This window comes from Zonotrichia albicollis, chromosome 6 (genome assembly GCF_047830755.1).
Source record: "Zonotrichia albicollis isolate bZonAlb1 chromosome 6, bZonAlb1.hap1, whole genome shotgun sequence".
NCBI classification, from domain to species: Eukaryota; Metazoa; Chordata; class Aves; order Passeriformes; family Passerellidae; genus Zonotrichia; species Zonotrichia albicollis.
Genome location: NC_133824.1, coordinates 17,805,815 through 17,831,248, shown reverse-complemented (window position 1 = coordinate 17,831,248; position 25,434 = coordinate 17,805,815). Strand labels below are relative to the sequence as shown.

The 25,434-nt window shown below is 36.1% G+C and overlaps 1 protein-coding gene across 5 annotated transcripts in view; it reads right to left on the bottom strand.

Moving 5' to 3' along the window:
* The window catches only part of SLC25A21 (solute carrier family 25 member 21), a 235,988-nt gene that overhangs the window by 146,376 nt on the left and 64,178 nt on the right, over positions 1-25,434 (bottom strand). Inside the window, exon 1 of one of the 5 annotated variants that reach the window (XM_074542661.1) lies at positions 18,833-18,978. The exons of the other annotated variants lie outside the window; for them this stretch is intronic. The gene's annotated coding sequence lies outside the window, so the exon portion shown is untranslated. Of the gene's footprint in view, positions 1-18,832; positions 18,979-25,434 lie in introns of those variants that run through there. 5 annotated transcript variants of the gene reach the window in all.

The window sequence follows — 25,434 nt, the reverse complement described above, 5'->3', positions numbered from 1 at the left end:
GTTAATGATTTCTGGAGACTAGAAAGATACCAAACCCATTTACAACTGTGTGCAGAAAATGTTTTTCTTTTCTTATTTCTCATTTTCAATTAGAATTTTAAGCTATATGTGATGTTAAATACATAAAGCCAAGTTCCACTAAAGAAGACAGAACACTCAAGGCCAATGACTTCTGCATTTTATTACATAAATAGATCCTTTCTTTTGCAGAAGGTTTAAAACTAATATTTGAAAACAACCACTCCCTCACCCCTTCACCTTGATGAATTAGCCTCAACATTCTAAAGAATACACAGCAATCAACAATCAATTAAATATATGGAACAAAAATGAACATTACTGATATATTTATAAAACTATATATTAAAGAAGATTTTAAAACATGGACACGGAATCTTTGTAAGATAATAATTTGCATGCACTGCTTCAGAAAATTCATGTTTAAACAGAAATATAATAAAAATTATGGCAGTAGAGCACATATAAGTGGAGGTTGAAGGATCAGATGCAATGAAACAGTGAATTTAGGAGAGCTGAAAATAGGAGCCTATGCAAATGCCCTACAGTTTTCAATATAGGAGTCACATTGGCCTCCATCTGAAGTGACCAAATGCAATTTAGCATAATATAGAAACAAGATAAAATTATGCATGCTCTACTTTCCATTAACAGCCTTACAACTCTGAACTGAGAGTGTGCTCAAAGGCTCCACCTTAATCTTCCAGGCTTTTTAAGGGAAGTGACATTCCTGAATTCCACATCAGGATGACAGTAAATTCTTGAACTGTCCCCAGAGACTCCTCCTGCATCTCTTACTATGCCCCTCTGTTTACAGTCTTAGCCTTATCACACAAAGTTTGCAGCTCCCCTTCACTATAAACTGCTTTTTATGTCTTATTTTTACCTCCTGCATGCAAATTTAATTTCTCATATTATTACCTATTAAAAAGAGCAACATGGTCCCTCAGTACAGTAAGATTTGACCACAAAGCACCTAAAGAAGCCATATAAATTATCAGGATGATCAAACATGAAACTATGTGTTGGAAAGGACGTTCAGATAAAAACTCAATTAATGAAGTGACCAAAAAAGTGTCTAAAAATTTCCTTAAACATTTCAAATTTCCTACATACTTGTGTGCATTTTGACATTGTCAGAATGTCAAAATTTACATAAAAAGGAAGAGCTCTATTTAGAAACTAATAAATTGCCTTAAGAAATATAGCTTTCTTACAAAAAAAGAGCAAACAAGATGTATAGAGCTCCCAACTCATTATACACAGAGGAAGAACTACAGAGAAATAAAAGTTGAAGAATATGACAAATCTTCTATTTCCCCACCATTTGCATATCCATAAAGAGAATTGATAACAATGATATGGCATTAATTATAAAGTTCTACGAGGAGAGGAGAGAAAAAACAATAAACATGACACCTAGTAGGAGTCAGGGTCACAAAAAGAAAAAAAAGCTAAATAGAAAGTTGCAGAGTAAACATCTGCAAGTAGTGCTACTGTTGAGAGAAAAGGGAGAAGCAAATGCTCACGTAGGCCATTACCACGCAGCCTGAAACTTAAAGTAACACAATTGGCACAGGATTTTTCTTGCAAGATCAAAAGGAAGCAGCAATGCCATCTGCTGTTTGCTTTGAAAAATTGTTAGAGCAGATGTTCCCATGAGTGGACTCTCCATCCCTTCTCCTAAGAAACCACTTGAAAAATAGCCATGAAATAACATGGGGAAAACATCTGCATGGAATACAGAAGACCACCAGTAGTGAAGCACAGGAAAGCCAAGAGAGGAGGAGAGAAAGCGCTGGAGCAATTCAAGCACGTCTAAGACTAGGTCAGAGACAGGCACCCCGTTGTGTGGCATAACCTCCATATGTATACATATGTATAACCACTCACTGGTTGTCTTTTCCTTTCGTTACTCAGCAGGAGGAAGCCAGATTTCTCATCCATTGGACCTATGTCAGGCAAGGCACTCTGCGTGTATAGTAAAGCCAAACAGCACAAAGAATGTGCTAAAGAACCTGCACGGAGAGACACAGGAATGACTTACTCTTTCCTCTCCCTTTCTACAGGCTTATATCCCACCTAGCACAACAAAACCACAGCAGTGTATTTCTCATTATGGGTAGAGAAATTACATGCTTTCTACATTTCCAAAACTGTTTTTATTTCAAAATGGTGAAATCTTCATCAATTTATACTAAATCTTTTATGTATTCTGAGAAATCTTTCAACAAGTACAGTACAATCACCAAGATGTTATGGTGCCATCCAAATGCTATAGGAGATGAACAGAAAGAACACAAGGCACATTGAAGATCTTATGTGTATCCTGGGAGACTTAAAAGAGGCACATTTATCCATCCTATAACATTGTTAGAGATGAATGCAAAATATATTATCAGCAATGAGACTAGCTTAATAATATATGTCATATCAAAAAACACTCTAGATAGTTGAAAATTTTGACAGTTAGTTTGCCTGAATTTTAAAGTATGCTTATGTTAGAACATTACATAGGACTGATTGATTTATACAGCATGTGATTTTAGTGAAAAAATTATACACTATGACAAAATTCTGCAAAAATCAAGAGAGTGGATGACAAGCATCATTTAAAAAAATCTGATGTAACAAACTACATAACAAACCATAAAATTTTACTTCAGTGGAGACACCAAGGAAATAGTGCATCTCTCGACCTTATGACCTCACATTTTAGAAGCTTACTAAGAAAGTTAACTCATATAGCACTGCATAGATATTATATGTACAGGATATAACCTGGCATTTCAAGTTGCCCTTGAAATTGTGCTGTGTAATTTCTTTGCAGACAGAAGCCTGTTAAGGGAAGTAGGTTTTGTTAGAGCAGCATATTCTTCAAATTTCTTCTTGGTATCATAACGTGCTTGTCAATGCATCTATGAATAGACCTGTTTCTTTCCTGGAACTGTGGAGGACCAGGGTGGACATTAACATTTTTGACCTACCACCTGTTCACTATAATTTTAGGGAAGAGATAACAATTTTTTTATCTTTGTTATGGGCAGGCTGATGAGTCATGATCTGTACACTGTAATAATTTATTCCTGACCAACCTAGAATGAGAGAAGATTTTCTAAGACTGAACACCTGGTAGATTTCAACTTGTGGAGTAGATAAATGTTAGTGCTTGGATGGAAATGCAGCTTGCACAGAGACATTTCCAGAAAGAATCCACAGAAGTTTACTGAAGGTTTTCAGAGATAAGGACTCTGCCTGCTGCTGCACTTCTTACTGCGCACCACTGATGGATCCTTTAAGGTATTGCAACTATACTGTGGATAAGTACCTGGTTAAACAAGTAAACAAGACTTCCCCCCCTTTTTATTTTGAAATTGCAGCCACAAGGATTGCTTAATTTGACAATCCAGAGAGTCAGTAATTTAGCTATTCTTCTGCTTGAACAGGGTAAGAAACTCTGGTCATCTCAGACTGCAGATTTATGAGCCTGTTTCAAGGCATGATTGTTGAGATGCAAAAAAGAGGATTGGGTTGGTTCTCTCTCTTCTTTCTCCACATCCCCCCTTCCCCCTCGCCACTAGACTGAACACTTTCTAACATTTTCTGGGAGCCTTCTAGTGCAAATTAGCAAAATTCTTCTCTTTCACCACCATACTGAAAAAAATACAAAATATTGAAGGTATCACATATTACTCCAGGAAAGAGATTGATCCTAAAAAGACTGAAGGATCTGCATGATGAATGCTTCCATTCCCAGACAGACTAAACTGAGAACAAAAGCAACTATATGAGAGATGCTGGCACTTTGCTATATGTTTACCTATGTTTCAGATGGCTGCTGTCTGTGAGTTTATCAAACACGAGACACATATGTGAGCCAGTCCTTCAAATAACAATTGAAGACAGAACAATGTAGGCACATGTATATCTAACCTACACGATAAAACAAAAGTGTGTATATATAATGAGTTATCACACAAACATTTCTTTCTGCCAATGACTTCTGGTTTCTTTTTCACTTCTTTTCCAGCTTACTCTTTCTCTCTTTTCTATTTCTCCCCCCTTCTAGTGACTCAAAAGAAAAATTAATCAGAATTACAGTAGGCCATGATATTCATGAAATATTTGTGAGAAAGTGAGAATTTCTTACTTATATATCCAGAGCCTGGTCCTCTGATAACTCAAAATACAAGATCCTTTCTTAATCGCATTTAAAGGTTGTGTTATCACTCATAGATCAAAAATTAGTGGATTGATTACAGGCAGCAAGACCCAGCAATATACTTAGAAGGTAAGAATACCCAACAACAGCTTCTACTAATATCCTCTGAGACACCACACACACACGAAAGTACTAAATCTGCCAACTAAATGAATTCATTTCAGTGATTAAAAAGTATTCTGTCAAAATTTTGCCAATCCGTGTTTTCTGAAACTAGAAATTTTTCATAGGCAAAAGCAAGTCTTCAAATTATCTGCAAGTTTAATGCTTAAACGTTTTATTTTACTAGGAAATTATGGGTAAGACAGAACCTAACAAATGCACACAATAATTTTTTGTTTTCTGTAATTTTTTATATAATTTTTTAAACTTTCAGACAACAAAAATGTGCAGCATTATTTCTGTGAACAACCCCAGCTGAAGAGTATTTTGTCTTGTATTACCAATTTGTTACATATACCTGTGCATTATACAATCTCTCTAAAAAAAACTTTATGAAGATCATAACTGTTTTTCTGACAAATTCATACAGCTGTGCCTTTTGCTGTAATTTAAATGTATCATGACTTTTCTAGATTTTTATAATACTTTCACTTGTGAGGTTGAAGTTGTACCTGCAGGATACATTAGGTTTGCCTCAGGTGGGTACAAGAGATAAGAAAAATGATGCTTTGTTGCAGAAGATATTCTTACTGAGAAAATATCTCAAAATTTTTTTTTTTTCCAAGGGATTAGAGCTGCATAAAACTACTGCCATTATCTTATCAGTGACTGCCTCTATTCTGTAGCATATCCTGTAGGAAAACTATCTCTCTCTGCAAAGGATTCTAGAAATGACAAATGTATGTGTTATCAGGAGGAGCAGAATAACTGATTTCTAAATGTTTGCTGTCTTTGTGACAGTCCCTAAGTACAAGCAAAAATGTTGCTCTTTCAAACTGCAGAAAAAGAAAGCAATAAATCAATGTTATGCTGCAAATTTCAATACTACTGATTTATGAAGTGAGATATTCATATTAAAAAACACCATTTGGCATGCATTTAATGTTTTTATTGCTTCAACTTTATATGTTCCACTTTTGATTCAAAACTTCAAGCAGGTCCAGGAATGACCATTTTCCAGGAAGGACCATCTTTTTCTTCCATTCACCTGGGGATCTACTAACGCATAATGATAACTTACATGTTTTACAAGCTGGAAGCATCACTGAAAATGGAACACAAGTTGATTCCAATTCAGACAAATTTTGTTGATATGCACAGTTTTTTGTACAATATTCTGTCTCCATACCCCTATTTTCTGTAAGAAATACTGTTATATAGGGTCAGTTCTTCCCCTGAGTCATTAATCTTAGAGGCCTCAGCTGGGAATCTCAAACTGTGCAGCAGCTGTCTATGCTTAGAAGGAAATGTGAGCAGCCAGAATGAACATTAGAGCTGTTGCCTGCTTGTTGCTGCCATCGTGCAACAACACTCGTTGAATCTGCAACACCAGAAATGCACACTTAGAGCCCCCTAAAGTGATTTAAACAGCTGCTAGATTTAGAGACTTTTCTACTCGTAAATATTCAATATGTTCAGTTTAAAGGCTGTTTCAAATGGAAATGTCTCAAGCTGCAGAAATTCAAAAGAAAAAAATATTAATGCTAATTCTTTTCTTTCTTGTAATACTTTGCTGTCTCAATCAGAAAAGAGATTTTGTTAACTTCTTTAAAAATCAGAAAAAAACACAATACAAATGAAAAAACTGTTCTCCAATTATTTTTAAGGAGAAATCCTATTTTTCTGCATTACTTTTTACCTTCACTAACTTATAAATCAAAAGAAAGAATAGCAGCTGTTTTGAAGCTCTCATTTGTATCTTTATAGTACCCAACCTGCATGTACAATAAGAAGATATGCAAGGGTGTTGACTGCTCTTATGACCTCAGACCCAGGCCGCACATTTCTAAGCAATATTTTGCCAGGAAATTCACCATACATAGGGCACTGAAATGCAGTATCATAAATTCACTTCCAATTAAATTGGCTGCATATTGCCTGTTTTGTTCTTTATCATTGGAGGCTGCCAAAGGAGGTAGAGAATACTGGACTATACCCAGGGCTTTAAATTCATGAGAATTTATGTTTGTGAAACAGCATGCTCCTTGGGCCTATAAGCAAGAGATAGACAAGGAAGCAGAATTAGAAGCCAACACACTGAGCAGTTGATGAATGTGTCTAGCTTTGTAAAGAGTCACATCTGGTATTATAACTCTTTCCCTCTCCAAGTTTGGAACATGAAAACATATAGCCTTGCTAAGAATTTTGATTGCAAAAACCCGAAAACTCTGACGCACAGAACTTTTGAAAACATGCTTCATGCAGGAAGCATTGCTAGCTTAGCAGCTGAGCCAGAGATTTAATGATAAGTATGATGAAGTTTGGTAAGCCAGATACTACCTTCTCTTGATATTTTCCAATACAAAGACTGTCATGGAAATAAATATTATGTTAGTTAGCTTTTCCCTCTTTTCCTCTGGCTGTCTACTTCTGAAGATTCTTTGTAGTTGCTGCTGGTAGTAAGAAGCTTAGCAAAACAAGGATGGAAATGAGGATTTAAAAGAAGGAATCAGATGCCACTGGCTAATACTGACATGGAAGTTAAGAATCTAAAAAAAGAACAGTTTGAAAATAACTGTTTACTGACGTAGCAAAGCCAATTATCTTCAAATTATTATCTGCAAGTCAATCAGCTACAAATTCACAGGAACAATATTTCCTAATTTTACAAGAAAATGATGTAATGATTAATTTTGTTATTTTAGGGACTGAGAGGACTCAAATCTGAGAGGTACTGCCCTGTTTACACAAAACAGCTTTTTCTTTTTTTGAAATAAGTGACTCACCTACAGATATAGCTTTACCACATGAAGTCGTATCAGAAGACACTGAAGGCTGTCTTCTTTGTAAAAGACAGGAAAAGATATTCTTCTAATAACCTCAGAACAGGAAACGCACCCTTGCCTTGGAACAATGGCCATATTCTTCCCCTTATTCTCTTTATACCTGTTTTATAAGTTTTGTTCCTACCTTAAACTGTCAGTCAAAGGAGATGAAAAAAAAAAGAGAGAAATTTTGAAGAAATTGCATTTTCATGAAATATGGTGTTTTCTTTCTAGCCCTCAGAAAAGAAGACAGCAACTTTGGTCTAACATGCAATTTATAGGCCAAAGTTTGAAGCAAAAAATCTGCATGGAAAATTCCAGCTGAAACAAAGAAACTAATAATTTTTGCAGAATACAAAAAAATGTATTCACTTGTCCAAAACTCTAAACATGAGCTTTATTTCTATGCACCAAAAAAGGCCATTAACAAAATGTTTGGAATGTTATAAGAGCTTAGGTTTCAATAAAAGTCTTTTTTAAGAGTCCTAACTATAAGTGGGGATAACATCCATAACATTGAAAGTTTCACTTTGAAAAAGTCTTTACAGATGTAGGCTTTCAAAATAGATTTTTTGTAGGGAATTTACTTGGAGAGTCTTTCCACGTGAACAACAGTGTGCCTGCTGAACACATTCAGAATACCAGTTTGCAGCCAGAACCACCAAACTCAAGACTGCTGCGAACAAGTCTGGTGCATATAATAATTTTGTCTTCCTTTATGAGTGCTAGCAAAGTTGATTTCCTCTACTGCCATTGTACGGTTTTGCAGAAGGGCATAAAAGGCAGTGTTGGGGATAAACTCTGAAAGAAGGCCTACAAATTATGATGAATCTTTGACTATAAGAACGGTTAAGCAGGCAAAAAAATAACAAAGTGTAGTTCATGAGGAGGAAATTTCTATGTATGTATACACACATACGTACTTTTGGAGATTTACGGGATCAGCATAGTCTAATCAAAAGCTACTGAGAATTCCCCAACTATTCATCCCCTGTATTCACAGGGAACACTGGATGCATATAATCTATCATAATAGACTCTGCATGTCCTTGCAGCACATCCAGTTGGGCCTTCCGGTAATTTTCTCCATCTCGTTTGGTAGTAAATGGCCTCCTGAGTCACAAAAACCATTGTATATTAGGAGTCTTATGCTGATCTTGTCCGTGGCCGGGCATTTGGAACAAGATGGCTTTTAAGATCTTTTTCAACCCAAACCATTCTATGATTTTATGGTCTTGTTGCCCTTTGCAAAACACTGAACCTTATGAAATGGATGTAGACAAAAGAAGTGGTTTGAACCTACCAAATTCACATCTACCATATCCAAAATTTCTTCATCCAAGGCTAGACTCCCGCTTCAATTTTAACCTTCTTTGGAACACTAAACTTCAATGTTACTGTCCTGCAGTATCCCCAAGATCGCATTCTTCAAAAAAAGTGGTGGCTGTCCCTGTCTGACGCCTTTAACATTTTGGAATTAGCAGTTTACTGTTCTGCAAAAGTGAGTTGATTAACAATTTGGCTCCCTTGATAAATGCTAGTTTCTCACAGCCAAACTCAAATACAGCAGTGTGCTTTTACAGCTGTCCGGTTTGCAGTTTTTTATGTTTTTGTCAGATTTGTACAGTACAGCCATAAAATGTAAGGCACACTGAGTCTCAGGTTCACTGTGGGCACTTTATTGAGATGTAAATATCAATAATTATTTATGGTTTTCAAATAACTAACAGATTGCCTTTCAATCATTTTGATAGTCAAAATTGTTTCACAAAGTAGCTCAGACAAATACTAAATCACTCTTTTGTCAGGGGATATGTCACTTACTTCTTTGTTTACTTACCAGAGGCTTCTCCTTTTCACTAAGCACTATATTCCCAAACAATGCCTAAACAAAAAAAATCCTCAAAGACAGCAGCATTCATTCTACTGATGTATCTGCATATCTTCAATATTAATAAAGTCTACTTAGGCCCAACTAAGATAATTTTCAGTATTTTAATTTTTGCCTAATAGTAATTTCCTTAATAGATAAGACCTTTCATTCAACATTTAACCAATAAGGAGAAGGATATGTCCTCAGATACAGCTTTTCAACAACCTTCATCAGGATACCTTATAAACAATAAATGAAGGGATTATTAGAAAAGATCCTGAGAGAATGAAAAATTATTCCTTTTGCTTCTGAAAAATATTTTGCCTAAGGTAAGATAGAAATATTTTGAAAGTATTAGAAACAAAAGACAGACTTCCTAAATCTCTGTCTTAGGACTTTAACTACAAATCTTGGATGGGTACTGACTATAAAGTGTCAGCATGACTGACAATAAGCCTCAGTACTTGATGATCCATCTACATGTCTTTTTAAAAGTAAATAACTTTTTTAAATACATAAATAAAAATAATATTTTTAGAACTAAATAATATCTACTTGGTATGACAAGAGAATGCAAATTGGCAATTTTTATATGAAAACCTGTTGTAATGAACCATTAAAAAAAGGGAAAACTAGTTAGTCACAGTCCTAGACTCTAATGGATACAGAAAGTATCACCAGAAACAACGTGTTAGAAACTTTAAAGACTAGGCTAATTTCCTGCTGTGTTAATCTAATCAGAATTTTCATTACATTGCAAGATTGATACTTGTGAGAGGGAAAAAAATTAAAATAAGAGAAGCAACATTTTAACTACTTCCACAGAATAACAATTCAAGAGAAAAAAAATATCAGGACTACTAAATTAATCTTGCTTTCTGGAATGTCAAATTTTTCTTCTGGCAGTATTGATTCCAAGATTAAAAAAATTAATTTCCTAGCATGCCAATTAAAATATTTTTAAAAAGTAACACATATTGTGATATCAAATGTAATGTTACAAGCTGAAATAAATAAGTTATATAGAAATATTGAAAAAACACACACAAACACACACAAGTCCAGACAAAATCATTGAAATAAAACATTCTATCATATCAAATGCCCACATTTTTGAAATTAATTCAGAAAAGTCTTGGAAAAGTTTCTATTCGTATTACTGCGAAGTTATCAAAATTAGCTGCATGCCCAAAACTTCTTATTGCGCCAAAACTGCATTTTTATCTTTTATAAAGAGACCTGTTCCATTACAAATATTTTAACCAGTCTGGAAACAGATGAGTCCATGTAATCTGCTGGAATGTGTTACAGAGCCTATGGAGGATTTGAACAATTAATTCCTGTGGCTGGGAAGCCTTGGCTCTTCACTTAGTGCCTAAGAGTTGTGCAGTTCTGTTTCCACACTTTGAATAACAGAATGATCAAGATGTTAGTCCATCACATACATCCAAGAACCTAAGAATGACTGAGATACATACTGAAAGCACACAGGCATAAACCATAGAAAAAAAATGTATGTAAAGGCTGCCCCAAAAAGTCTCCTGCTTAGAGATTAGGTGGAACAGGGCCATTTCAGGGCCAATTTGTGATTGCTTTCTCTAAAGGAGAAATATTAGATTTCTAAATCTAATCAACATGCAGCATGAGTAGTGTTAGCAGCCACATATTCCCTCTTCATTCTGTAAATACTGACGCATAGAAGAGAAGCCAGCTTAATTAAATGTTTCCAACAAGAACAAGTTACATTTACTGTTCCTCCTGCAGCATTTCTGTGGCATAAATTAAATACTTTTAAGTCTGAAGTTTGTTTGGTCTTTAAACATACTTGCCCAAAGATACTGCTAAAAACTATCATAGGCCTTGGTGTCAACACCTTTCATCTGTGCAGCAAAGCTCCTGTGTCAATCTGATAGGACTCAGGCATTAATGCACTGTTACCTTTACACTTCAGTTGATTTGGAAGTAACTTATTCCACCAGAGGTGAATTCCATTAGTGTAAGTTGGTCCTAAGACACAGTGTGTGTGAGGATGTGAGGACTGACATCAGCAAAGCAGACCACCTGTGTATTTTTTCTTTGCCTGATTATTATTATGCATACATGCTTGGTTTTTCATTTAGCTCTCTAGTTTAATGTTTACTTGACCCTACAAGAACAAGTTACAGAATATTTGCCCATACGTGAACATTTGGCAAGGCATATTTTTCTAAATAAGACATTGTTCTATTCTCACGATTCATATAAAAGATCTCATACTATTGTGAACATTTAAGAGTTATCCAGGAAAATACCTAACTACACAAAAATGTCTGCTTTAATTTATTGATTCATTTTGGACCATCATGGGAAACTCAGCGCCTAAAAATATCTTACCCATAGGCTTTATGTTCACATTTCTTATGTACTGGGAATGACTGACTCTACTAGAGGCCCTTGGTACCTGTTGCTGAAGTTTCTGTACTCAGTATTTTTCTTGGATCGGACTTGCAGCCAACTGGTTGTAATTGACCCTCTACTGGGACAAGTTAGGATAAGAACATATGCCTTTCCTAAAAAAGAGAGAGAGAGAGAAAAAGAGAAGGAGAAAGAGAGAGAGAAAGAGAAATATCACCAGTATTTATTTTAAGTTGCCTTCATTTCCAACTTTTCTGGCAGGATGTCAAGCTTCTGTCATAATGCAGAACTCCAGCTAAAGCAGCTTCTGGGAAAAAAGACTACATGAGGAATTCTACCTAACTAAAATATAAAATTTAAGAATGGAGCAGAAGAGTTATTTCTGCCCTGCAGAGGAGTCAGTCCACTTGATATTGCCATAAGACCTCTGCATATGAAATGTCAGGCTGGCATCTCTCTTTAGGGTAGTCATTAGTCAATTTGTCATACTTCATGCAAACATAAATTACTAAATTATAACTACAAATGTGACAACCTCCAATAGTCCTTTACCTCAGGCCAACTATTTCTAGGCTAAACAAACTTGACACCAGGCTTCAGCAGCAATTGTAACAATTCCACGAGGAACTCAAGGGAATTACTGGCTGCACTGTATGAAAATATGCAAATTCTATCTAATTCTTAGTCTACAAAAAAAGAACTTAATTTTTAGTAAACTTTTGCATGCAGAAAAACACATTAAAAAACAAAGCTAGTGTCTTTGCATAAATCTTTCATGCAACACATTAAGCTTTAGCGCATGTAAATGGAAACTATCACCATCTTCTCTCCACTGGTGAGCTCACACTCATGCTAGCTTCTTTCTCATTTTTGGCATATAAAGCACCTCTGAAATCAACAGTCCATTCCTAATGGAACTCAGCATCCTCTTCTCCCCATCCCAGTGTCCAAATACAAGTAAACCTACTGGAAATCATCCTTTTCTTCTTTAGACATATGCAAAAGTTTTCTGTTTTGAAAACTGCCGTATATAAATCTCTTCCTACTAAAGAAATATCAATACTTTATATTTGTACACCCAAAGTTAAAGACTAAGTTGGAAAACACTGACTGATGAAGTCTAGTCTGTCCTAAGACAGGTGAAATTCCTTACTTAGGCATTGAAATGCTCCAACCTTTATCAAAAAAACCACAATGGGGAACACCCTACACAGCCATGGACTCCTGCAGTATCTTTAATAAATACAAATATTTGGTGGCACTATTAGGCTTTGCTTTCAAAAGACAAATCAGCAGTATCTCAACGACTGCTAATGCTACATTAGGACACTGATGCAACATTTAGCAAATAATTTAACCTCTCCCAGTCTATCCACAGCTCCCAAAACAAAAGCCACGCACTCCTGACTGACAATTCAACCCGAACAGCACCTTTGCTTGCAACATACATGTGCCCTTTTCCAAGTCACTGATCAGAGCATTAAAATTAGCACTGTCCTTACCATAGACAGCATTCATAGCAGTTAAATATAAACTACTGAAACTATAGCAATGTCATGTAGAGACTCAGTGGATTATAGTAGATTTATGAACAAAGAGCAGGCTAGGTGGATGGAAATAGATGTTCCTTCTTAGGTGGTAAATGGCTGTTGAGCAGCTGCATGTCCCAAGAGGCAAAACAAGGAAAGGCCTTTTCCGCAAGGAAAAAGCAGTACTTGCCCTCCACAAACACACTTCTCACCCTCCTGCAAACTGCTCACCTCTTGTCTCTCAGTCCTCCCACTCCTGTCCAGCCCTAGCTGCATTTCTGGGCCCATAGAAGCAGTAATGGACTTACAAGCTATGTAATTGCTGTGGGTGATTTCCTCAGCAGCAGCCGTGCAGCCTCGGGCCAGGGGACGTAATATTAGACAAGAGAGCATCTGTTCAGTTTCATTTTAACATACCAGCCAGCCATGGAAAAAGCATTTTTCCTAATTGTTGGGATGAACACCAGGATGGCATTAGCCTGGACAAAATGCCCATGAGGTACACTGCCACCCGTGACAGCAGGTACGGCTGGAGTCCATGGAAGTGTCCATAACAAAACTGGCTGCAGCCGTCTTGCAGTCCCAGCTCAGGTATTCACCCATTCACCATCAAAAGGAAATTGGCTCCTGACACACAAGTAGTTCTGCAGAGAAATTCCTGAATAGTTCATGGGCACTCCTGCTTTACAGATGGAAAAAATAGATCTCATACGCTGTTGGCAGGTGAAGATAATCTCAAAAAGTATTAAATTATGCAGAATGAGAAAAGTTTTCTGTATCTCTTTCTAAAGCAGAAACTTAACCTCTCCCATGGATTTAATGCCATAAATTGTTGCAGCCAAGATGTTTATAGAAGACATGTTATCAAAACTGGAATCATCAAGAAATTGTATCAGAAGACACTGTTTATGTACAAGTATAATTATGCCAGTCTTTTCTTTTTTTCTCTCCCCTTTTTCTTTCCCTCTTTTTGTTTCCTTTGCACAGATCCACTTAAATCCATCTCTTCGTGTGGGCAAAAGCTGACAGTTGCATGACAAGGAATGTTTCCCTTTATAAAAGCCTACTTCCTCTCTGTGTAGTTTTAGCCTCATTGAAATGTTTCCTATTAAGCTCAATCAAGGCAGCAATTATCTAATTACTCACTTATGCTTTTCCAGTCAAAAATTGTACAACCAAGCATATTAGAGGGCTGCATACATGTTTATTATTGCTTTTATACATCCCTATTTGGGTTTAAGAAGCAATCAAATATTTTTACAGTACTTTTGCACTGCCCCTAAGTCTGTTTGCTACAATTTTATACTACAGCAGGTCACAAAACCACTTCTATGCCTCCTACCAATTCCACAGTAGGTAGATGGTAATTTCAGAATCAAGTTACAAACTCATTTCATACCAGTGGGCTTTGCATGAATAAGTTTGTAAAGAAGAAATGATGCAAGGGAACTTTTAGGTCTTCTAAAATGCACCACATTTACGACAAAACTCAAGAGAAAACAGATTTTACAAGGCCTCCAAAAAACCTACATCTTCTATACCTCGATGTTTCCTTTACAAAGATCCTTGAAATCACGACTATCAATGGTGCAGGTGGTTTATATTCCTCAAATGAGATATGCAATGAACTTATTGCCATAAAGAACTATGGCAGCCAACCATCAATGAGATTTTTTCACTAAAGTACAGCAGAAATTACACTACATGTAAATGTACACTGTGCCATTCTTGGTTGGCTACCAAGTTCTTGCTCTATATGTAGACTGCAATAATTTTGTTAATTCTCTGAAAAATACTTCTTATTGTTAAATTATTTTTTTAAAACTATCAAATTTTTTAATGTTTGATGCTTTTTTTAGAATACCTGAAGACTTTTTTCCTCAAGGCATGAACAGTATTGTATTAAAATGTCTTCACAAAATTTTAGACCATGCAATACTTAATGACTTGAATTCATTTCAGGGATTATCTTTTTGAAACTGACTTGTGACTTTGGACACCACATCTTCTAGGCTCATAACCTAACACACTATAAAGTAATAGCTACATTTTCAAAATGGTGCTGAGCAACCATCCATTGAAACCTAGACCTTTTTTCCCACCCCACTTTAAGAACTCAAAATCTATGACTCTTTTTCAGTGGCACTCGAATTGCATAGTTTGGATCATGAACACTTACAGCTCAATTTGAAGCCTATAAAGTTCTTTCCAGGTCCAAAGTTGTTTTCTAACTGAGCCTTCTTAGAGTGGTTCTTCCAACATGATTTTAGCTATAAAACACAGTACTCCTTCATGCTGGTTGGTTTTTATACACAGAAGTCTCACAGAAGTTTCACAGAAACCTCTATTCTGTGAGACAGATTATAGCAGAAGCATAGGCACAGAAAACTTCTGACCTATGTTACAGAAATACCATAGCTTTGACTCTTCACATAAGCTTTTCTGCAATGCATGACAAGGATGACTGAAAAATTCCCTTTGATTCCATGTGATCCATAAACAAAAGGCTACGTCATTTTATAACACTTACCAGTGAAAGAATAAAAAAAACAGGACATACCAGCTAAACACTTCCTGCTTGCCCTGAATGGTGCCTAGAAGGGCACAAGACCCACTCATAATCTCACCTTCACATCAGTGCTGGGGGGACACTGGGCTCATGTGTAAGAGAACAGCAGTGTTCTCTGTGGCAGGGAAACCTCAGCCTTCCTGCAGGGATTCTGTCTTGGGCTGCAGAACATAAGCCAGTTCAAGCCCATTCAACTTTTCCTCCTTCTCAGGCTACAGATGGATTCTACCTATCAAAGACAACTTGTTGCTTCTTCTAAGTCACTTTATCAATAAAGAAAGATTGAAATTCATGAGAGTATTTAACCATTTTAAACAGGAAGAAGTAAAAAGCACCAAATATTTAATAAAGACAAAATTATTTATCAGTCAAGGTTAATGAAGAATTAATGTTGCAGAACATGATTCTAGAAATACAATTGCATTGTCCCCTCTGCATGAGACATGTTACATGTACATGGTTTTAAAGCACACACACACAGTGAGTCTGGAAACACTTAGGAGTGACAGCCTGCACTGGTGTGTAGGAAACATCATTAATTTCTAGACCCAAGACATCTGTGACAAAAGTAGAACTAAATTGTGTTCATCACATGGCTGCCCTTCATTAACTTGCAGACTATAATACTTTTTTGTCATCAAGTTTTGAACATATCCTGTTGTCTAGTTTTTAAAGTGAAGATGTTAATTCTTAGGAAAAAGGATAATTTTACAGAAAAGAAAAGAAATTTCAGGCTTATGTTGTCACAGCTAACATGTAAATGGATACTTACACAGTATTTCATAAATTCATGCACTGTTTTCCCACCACCTGACTGTGATGTTGTTTCATATACATTATCAACAAAAATGCAGCTGCCTGGACTTTCTGGAAGATATATGTACAGAGCACACACTCACACCCCCTATACATGAAGGTAATATCCATGTGAAAAATTGGAGAGATATGTAATACTCATGACTGCATCACCTGCCCACTAATCCAGCTCCCTAGGAGGTACTCTTACATTCCAAACTGCTGAGCAGCTTCCAAAAGTTGCCACTGAAAGGAAAAATAATAAAAAGAAAAAAACAATGAAAACAGCCCTAAACCACCAAACATGACAGTGAAATCCTTCTCCTTTTCATTTTTTCTTACATCTCTACAAAAATATTTCCCTGAATTAAACCATGAGCCACCTCCATCTGAACAAGATAAACAAAGCCAATTTTAACTGAATTTTTAACTTCTACCTTTAGAATGATACACCAAAATCCAGCGCTTTTCCTGATGGATTTTAACATTAGAACGGTATTGACTAAAAAGATTTATTCTAATAACTACAGCTATGATGAACTGTTCCAATTTTAAAAAGCATTGAAAGAGTTAGAATTCCCAACATCCCAATGCAATGATTGCTGTATCCTTAAGAATGAGCACAAAGAAAATCAAGTTGCACAGAGATTTTGATTCTTATATAAAACCCTTCAACCCTCTGATATTACAATATAACTTTCAGGGCAAAACTGCTGCAATTACAGGAAAAATATGTTCCATGTAGTTCTTTATATTACAATAGAAAGACATTCTTAATATCTGTATCTTTATTAGGGCTTTCAATGATAGAAAACTTCTTGTTGCCACCAATAATAACATGGGTGGCACAGAACATGGTAAGATACAGAAAACGCCCCAGAGGATTTAGAGTAACGATGCATAAAAATGTGTAATCTCATAGAACACTCTATGGCACTACTGTAGTTCCTTGTATAAATAAATAGGTCTGCAGAGCAGGTACGCCTCAGCTTTAATAAGCTGTGGTCCCTATATTAGATGTTATCCAGAAGAGGTTTTTACAGTGGTGTTCACTATCTCATGTCTACACAATAATATCAAGTCCTCGAAACACTCATAGATATAACACAATGACAAGAAGAGTGGTGCTGAATTCAAGTTTTAACTGTAAAGAAGGTAGATGTTCCAGCAGAGTTGACAGCCAAGAGCTCTGATATGAAAGAATGGTTCATTCTTCTGTCAATAAGCTATTTGGATGATTTAAAACAGGTTCTATTTTTTTGAAGTATAAACTAACCCCAATACTCTTGACTCTTGATTTGTATCCAATACAGCTGCCACAATGCTAAGAATATTTTTTTTTCACCACTAGGGTTGTCAAACACTGTAATAGGCTGCCTAGATCAGCTGTGGAATCTTGGACTTTAGAGATATGGCAGTTCAATTGGATAAGGCCTGAGCAGTCTTATCTGACTTTGACCTGCTTTAAGCTGGACCAGATCATCTCCTTATTACTAGAATAATACACTCATAAACAATAACTGTCATAGCAATACTATTAACAACAGAGTCTGCAAGACAAAAAGCTCCACATGATATGTAAACCAAACAAAGTAAAACATATCAAAATTTCCTATGAATACGTACACCAAGTAGAACATTGAATTTTTTGATCACGCCTCTCTTTAAATTTCCTTGCTCTTATAAATTGAGATCTGCCATGACTATGAGCCAGATACTACTGAGATGGAAATTAATTCCATCTCATTAAAAAGTTAAAACGATACATCTGAATGAGGATAAATTTTTAATTAAAAAAGTTTAATTCAATTGTAGTGATTACTTGGATATGCAGAAAAAAACTGACTCCTTTTACAAAGATAAATCTTTGAAAATTACAGAGGAGTTAACAATCGTATGGACCAGGTTTTAGAACAAGTTAAGGTAGATACAAGCAATACAAATAGAGAAAGAAAATGCAAATAAATGGAAATTACAGATCTGTATTCTATTAGGATTAAAATCACATAAATGCTAAATAATTAATAAAATATTTGACTAAGATTTCTGGTTTTATGACATAAGTTAGTACATAGAGAATTTTGACAGTTAATACTAAGAGCAGTAGGAGAACAAAGCATGAACTATAGTATTTAATGTAAAAAAGTTCTTCATACTGCTGAGGATAAATGAAATGGAAATAAATGAAAGATTTATTAAAAATAGCTACTACTTATTAATTTTTCCTGAGGCCAATAAAATTGAAACTTAGAAATGTTAAGAGCGGAAAGGGAAAGGACTAGGAGAATTAAATACTTAAAATCTTTAATCATTGCAAAGTCAATAAGGCCAATGAGGATTGAGAACATGATGAAAGTCCCAAATGTACACGTAAACTAAAAGAATGGATAAAGCATATGTAAAACATGAACATTTTTATATTAAAAAGATCAGTGTTTCAACTATTATAGCTGTCTGATTAGCAAACTGATATAAGAATAGTGAAGGCTGGTCTGTACCATTTACCTCACTGACTCTCAAGAAAAACATGATGTCAGGATCCAGATGGTAGGTGGTCTTTGAAGAGAATATGTTGATTTCACATAACACAGGCTCAATTTAAAGTGTATGTGGAAATAGACAACGAACATCCAGAGCACAAACCACATGATATTACCTTTGTACACAGATATGTAACAGTGCAAATTCCTCCAAATTAAAGGTTAAACTGCTCCCAGAGGATGAGCAGTCTAGCCAGCCCCACAGCAATGTAATCACGTTACAGAGCCCAGAGCAAGTTAGAAGCCATTGGGACAATCGCCTTTGGACTCCACTGTAGAGCAAGACTCTGCTGCCAGTAGCTGATTTTCCACAAGTGAGAATCTGTGTTTAAAAACAGTTCTAATCCATTTTGCAGCAAGCACCACAGCCTAAACATTAAGATGAAGCTGGAAACAGTCAAAGTCTAGCTGCCTTATTCATGTGGAACTGTTTCCCATGTTCTGACTAATAAAAATTCAGTCAGTGTAGTTTCCCTTTTGTCATTTCACAGAGGATATATTGTGTTGTACCTGCTATTGTATTACTTTTGAGACTGTAGCATCTGGAAATTTATATTTCTGATTGGTCTTTTGGGGGGGGGGGCTTTTTTGTTTTTTGTTGTTTTTTTTTACTTTGCCTCCCTTTGGAATTTTCCATTAAATCATCATTAAATTGAGAAATTACTTGGTTCCCTCCCTTCTATTAGTTTCACAACTTCAGCTTGCTCATGTCTGTTTGCTTTCTTGAATTCCTGGCAACATCACATCCCACCTCCAAGCAGCACAGGTGAAGGATGAACCTCCACTGGTACAATTATTTTCTGGGACACAGCAGCAGGGGACTCATCTAGCATTCAGGAAGGAAGGGTGGTTAATCTCTTCAGGCTGGAGGGAATTCAAACCACACTGATTTTTTGTGCTTGTCAATAGCAATTACATAACAAAAAGGGCTGCTGTATCCCACTTTCAGATGACACATTCTCAATTTGGATCCTAACTGGATGAAGCACTCACTCTGCAACTTTAGAAATGCATCTCAACTGAAGAGTGGATCAAGAATCTTCCCATTGTTCCAATGTATCGATTTTCCCTTCAAAAACACTTCATTTTTTCCATTGGCTGCTCCAGTTGCTTAACTCTAAACTGTGTTCTTATTATACTTGTAAAATTTTAATTTTTAGCTACTGTCAGTCTTAAACTGAGGGCAGCAGGTAGGTGTCCTGGACATCCTCCTCTTAGGTTCTTTTTCTATCACCCCCTAATTTGATGCTGCAGACACCTAGAGCTGCCAGTCCCTGGCAGCAGCCACAGTGCATGAGAACACTGTGAGCCTAATGGCACGATTTGCTAGCAGCTGTGCGTCCAAATCAGCAGGAGTCAGCAGTATTTTATGGTAACAGTGCCATACAAAACAACCATAAGCAGCACATGGCTACTTTGCTCTGTTTATTCCTGAATCTCACTCTGTTCCTGATGTAAGTGTATGTTGTACAACCATGTGTAAGTTCAACTTCTGGCAGTCAAATAATTACAGAGGACTTCCAGTCTAGCCCTAGCAAGCTCCTTCCAAAGATCTAGAAACTCACTTCAAAAGAAACTGCCACAGAGCATTTTCTCTAGTGGCTTGTCATTCAGTTTGGCATAGCAGTCATCTTTTCTGTCCAATTGTTTCTCAGCTAAAAGCACATCCTTTTCTCATGGTCAGCTAATACATTTAGTTGAGACATGCAGCCAACATTACACTTTCCAACTTGCTCAAAATTCAGTCTTATAACACCTTCTCTCACATGAGGAATCATTACTGGGGTTCACTACAAAGTCGTATTTCCTTTAGAATTAGTCTTAGCAAAAATATTTGTCTCCCAATGCAACAATTGCCAAAGCATGTTAAAAAGGGACGTGAGAAAGTAAACATATATATGATGATGTAATTGATGATGTGAAGCATAATTAATTTCTTTTTCAGTCACTAAATCCAGCATATCCTCAATATTAGACACGCCTATATAACTTCATCTAAATCTACTAAGAAGCTTTATTTATAATGGCCTTTCAAAAAGGTGCTAAGGATGGACCCAATGATGCCAGATGTTAAGAACTCTCAATTCCAGTTAATTTTAATGAGAGCTGAAAGTATCCTGAATGTCTACCCTAGTTGCTACTTATGACCTCACAGTCACACTGGAATGCCTGAATCCTAGTAAAATTAGTGAAAAGACACACACAGCAGTAAATTAAAGCAAATAGGCCCATCCTGTTTTCAATTCACTGTTAAAAATGTCTGTGTTCCTGCTCTCTCCATGAGTATAATCCTTTTCTACCTGTTTTCTCTCTGTTTTATTCTACTGCAGTGACCAAGGGAAAAAAAAAAACAAACCAGATGCACAAGCTCAAGCAAAAAAACCTGAAATGTCTTCCCATGCCATTCAAGCTTCACAATATTCCAAATGCCTGACTCTCCTTGCACAATGCTGTGAACTGTGATCTAAGTTTTGAGAATATTCTGGTACTACACAGTTAGAGGTTTTTAGAGGATAAGGAAGCAATATTTCCTACTGATCCAATTTATCTGAAATGTAATCATTTTCTCACCCTCCCAGCAGGATTCCAGAGACAGGCAGATTTGAATTCATACCAACATGAATCAGAAATCTAATATTAAAAGTAAAACAACAGGATGTATAGTTTCTCAAAAGCTGCAGTTAATACATAGCAAATACAGGCTAAATACGCGGTTTCCCAGAGATAAGTGAGGTTTTCACCTACATTTCTATGAAAAGGGGGAATACTGAAGCTTTCAGACTTTTTGCCTCTCCTACAGCTGGAAATAGTGATAGGAACTGTAAACTCAGTTTGGAGGAGGACAGACTGAGGGCATCTGCCTCAAATTATGTTGGGAGCAACTGTGACATAGTATGCTTGTGCTCAAATAAATGAATTTCAGTGCACTGCCAAGATTATGATTTCTAGTCTGTCTCAGTCTCTACCTCTATTTCTTTTGGCTCTAAGCAAGGCAGAGCCAGAGACGCTCTATGATTTTCCTAGAGAAATAAAAACGGCACAGCCACAGGATCCAGTTATCTCAGTTCAACTAGTTAACATGCGTCAGCTGAACCATGGAAACTGCCTTTGTACCCATGCTTAGCCCTAGGAAGACATGCTTGTTTCATTTGCAGGCCAAACTATTGACAGAAGGCTAAACTGTAAAGCAGTAATAAAATGTTCTTAACATTGAGCTTGTGGAATCTGAGCTAGAATTAAAACTGAGGATCACTAAGCTCCTCATTCTGTACAGTGGTTTTAAGAAACCCATGGAGTAGTTCCAAGGAATACACTACACTTAAATTCGCTTCTCCCAAGACTCTGATATGATATATCAAGAACTGAATGGGTACACAGCAAAGTGGTACAAAACTACTCTCTAGAAAACAGAAGTCAACTTTCTGGTTTGGGTCCATCTTGCATGGATTTATCTTTAAAAGAATGAGAAGCTGGGCTTCTCATGGGACTACATAAGTGGGCCAATGGGACTACTTAAGAGTGTAAGACACCCCAAAATCACTAGCCTAGTTTCCTTGCACTGAGGAAGCCTTAAAAGTATGTTCTTTATTGCATGGGGTGGCATTTATTTCATCTATCACCTTAGGCAAAAAGTCAAGTAACTAGTCTAAGGAAACAATTTCCCACTAAATCAGGACAGATAAAAGTTTCAGAGGAGAACATTTGCCCCCACTTTAGATACCAATCTTAGGACAGTCTTGGACAAGATGCCTCTCACTGTACACTTTAATACAGGAAGCTTAGATAACTAGCTTAGACTAGACACTGAATTTATGCATGGATAAAATTAAGGAAACCTCTAGAAACTCAAACCATGTGTGAAAACTTCAAAATGTAGAATTGGCCACTGAATGTAAAATTATATTAACCTCATCAAGAGGGCCGGATAAAGAGCAATACAATTAAAGCAAACAGAACCACCAAAACCATTCGTTGTTGATGTTTTGGTTTTATTTTCTATTTCTTAAAACTGAGTGCATTTGAAATCAGTACTTCATTAGCAAGAATCATACATACATATATACAAATCTACCACATGTATATACTTTTTTAATATATACTTTAAGTTCTTGAGATAACTTCAAATGAATACAGTTCTGCTGCTGTAGGAACATTCTTCCCCAAAGAAGTCTGACTAAAGCAAAATAATTTTACATATAAAATTTCTCAGGACTCTGCACTCCCTGTGAGAAACTTGGAAGGCAAGGAGAAACAATGGTCTTTTTCCACCTTTCTTTTCTCATTCAACAAAACCAACTGTTAATTCTTTAGCAACAATTCAGATACTGTGGACTAACTACAAATACGACCTCCAAAATAAAAGTCTAGAAAAGAGAAGAACTCTCTTTTAATCTGATGTTTTTGAAGTAAACATTTATCTGAAAAACTTCTTCAGAACTGAAGGGTATTGAAGAATCAATGTACAACTGCAAGAAAACTGACTTTTATGCAGAACACTTTTTAAATCAGAATATTTTCTTTCAGATTTTGAAGAAAAATTTTGACAGCAATGAGTTTTTGATTTTTCTCCTTACCTTTTCTTGACGTCCAATTTTTTTTAGGTGGTCTGAAGCAAAGAAGCAGTAGAGAAACACAAGGTATCCTCACACAACTTATTATACTAAAACTAGAAAGGTAGTGGTGAGGACATATTTCAGAAGATCTCTATTTATCCTACTCTTCTCAGTTCTATTAAAAAATTCCCTAGCAAATTCCAGTGACAGCATAGCAGATAGGACTTTCTCAACCACACCTCACATGCATACCTCTCCATTTATTATTATCCTATGTGTATAGAATAGAAATGTTCACAAGACAATCAAATATTTATTTGTTCATGATGCTTTAAGAACACTTAGATGATAAAATATATCAAAACACATAGCATATTATCCAAAACTCACTGCATCAAGTTAAAACAGAAGTATAATTTTAAAAGTACTACTCATATTTTAACTTAATCCTTCCAGAAAGAGGTAGATCATTAGAATGAAGATAATTTATCAAGTCCTTGAGTATTAAGTGACTCTCACACTTAGTGAGAGTGAGTTAACAGCATCAGACAATGCCCAGTCAGCTTTGTCAAGCTCCTGACACGCTGAAGAGCTGGACTTCTCCACAGTACTCAAATATTTACATTTTGAAAGATGTAAGTAATAACTTCTTTCTCAAAGTTACCACCTCAGTGCTTTAGGTGTGAGCAGGAACACACACAAATTAAAAGACTCCTGCTTTACAAGAAAGGAGGACAAATTTCACAAAAATGGAAGAACACTGTACTTTTAAAATGCTAATGTTAACTAACTTTTCAAGTCAAGATTGAATGCATTCTAAAAGAAAAATATTGCAAAACCAACGAGAAAATTCAATTCACTTATAAAGAAACTACTACTCAAGTTGCCAGCCTTTCACTAATTTCCAGTATGCAGAATATCCAAAAAATGAGAATTACAGGAGCTCCTTACTAAAACTCACACCCAAGGGACCTCAGCAGTGAAGAAAAAATCATCTGCATTTTCTCAATAATTTGTATAATTCTGCTGTATTTGTAGCTGAGTATTACTACAAATTAAGAATCTTTCTTTTGCTAGGGAGCACATGGATGCAGACTCCCACATTGCTGGCTACATGTTGGATCAGAATTTGTGCTTTGTTTTATACTGTAGCCTTATTCCATTTCCCTGGATAGCCTGATACTACAGTCATATTATTTGAAGTTACCAAGAAAACAACACCTTACGCATTTTATACCATTATGTGTATGTATAGGTGAAGTACTGTTACACAGGTAAAATTAAAACCATACTGGGCAAGTGAACTTCAGCAATAGACTTGAGCCTGCTGTGATGTGATGTGATGTGATAAATGAAGGAGCTGTAAATCTCTGCCTGTCTTTGGTTGGCATCCAACTGGAAATTAATCTTCCATCCTTTTTCTTTAAAGCTTGGGTGTAACTCCAGAATCCTGGCCAACATTAAAATAGAATCAACACACCTATAGATGTAAGAGAGCTATAACTGAACTTATGGCAGATGCCACATTTGCCTATTCACAGCACCACCAATAATGACGAATGCTACTTTGTAAAAGACTCCTCAGTATTGAAAAATAGTATATAAAACCATTTTTAATATGCATATATATAAAAATGGATTTTGAACCTAAGCAGTTTTGTTTTGGTGGGTCCCTTAACATATAAGCAGTAAAAGTTACAGGGATGTTTTATATTCTCAGTTCCTCATAGAAATGGATTGGGAAAGCTGTTTCCAATACTTTGCCAGTCTACATTTTAATAGGGAAAAATAACTGCTGATTATTATGAAACAATGAGCCACATTTCAAGTAATCCAGCCAATCAGTAGAAAGGATTTGAGGCCTTCTGGTTTATATTTGTGTGCAAACAGCTGTATTTCATTTTTTTAGCCTCTTTGTTTTCCAAAGCTTTTAAACTTTTTGTCAGATAAAATCCCTGTTGTCATGGTGGCCAAGACACCAGCAAAATTAGGGTGGAGGAAGGGTGAGAGTTAT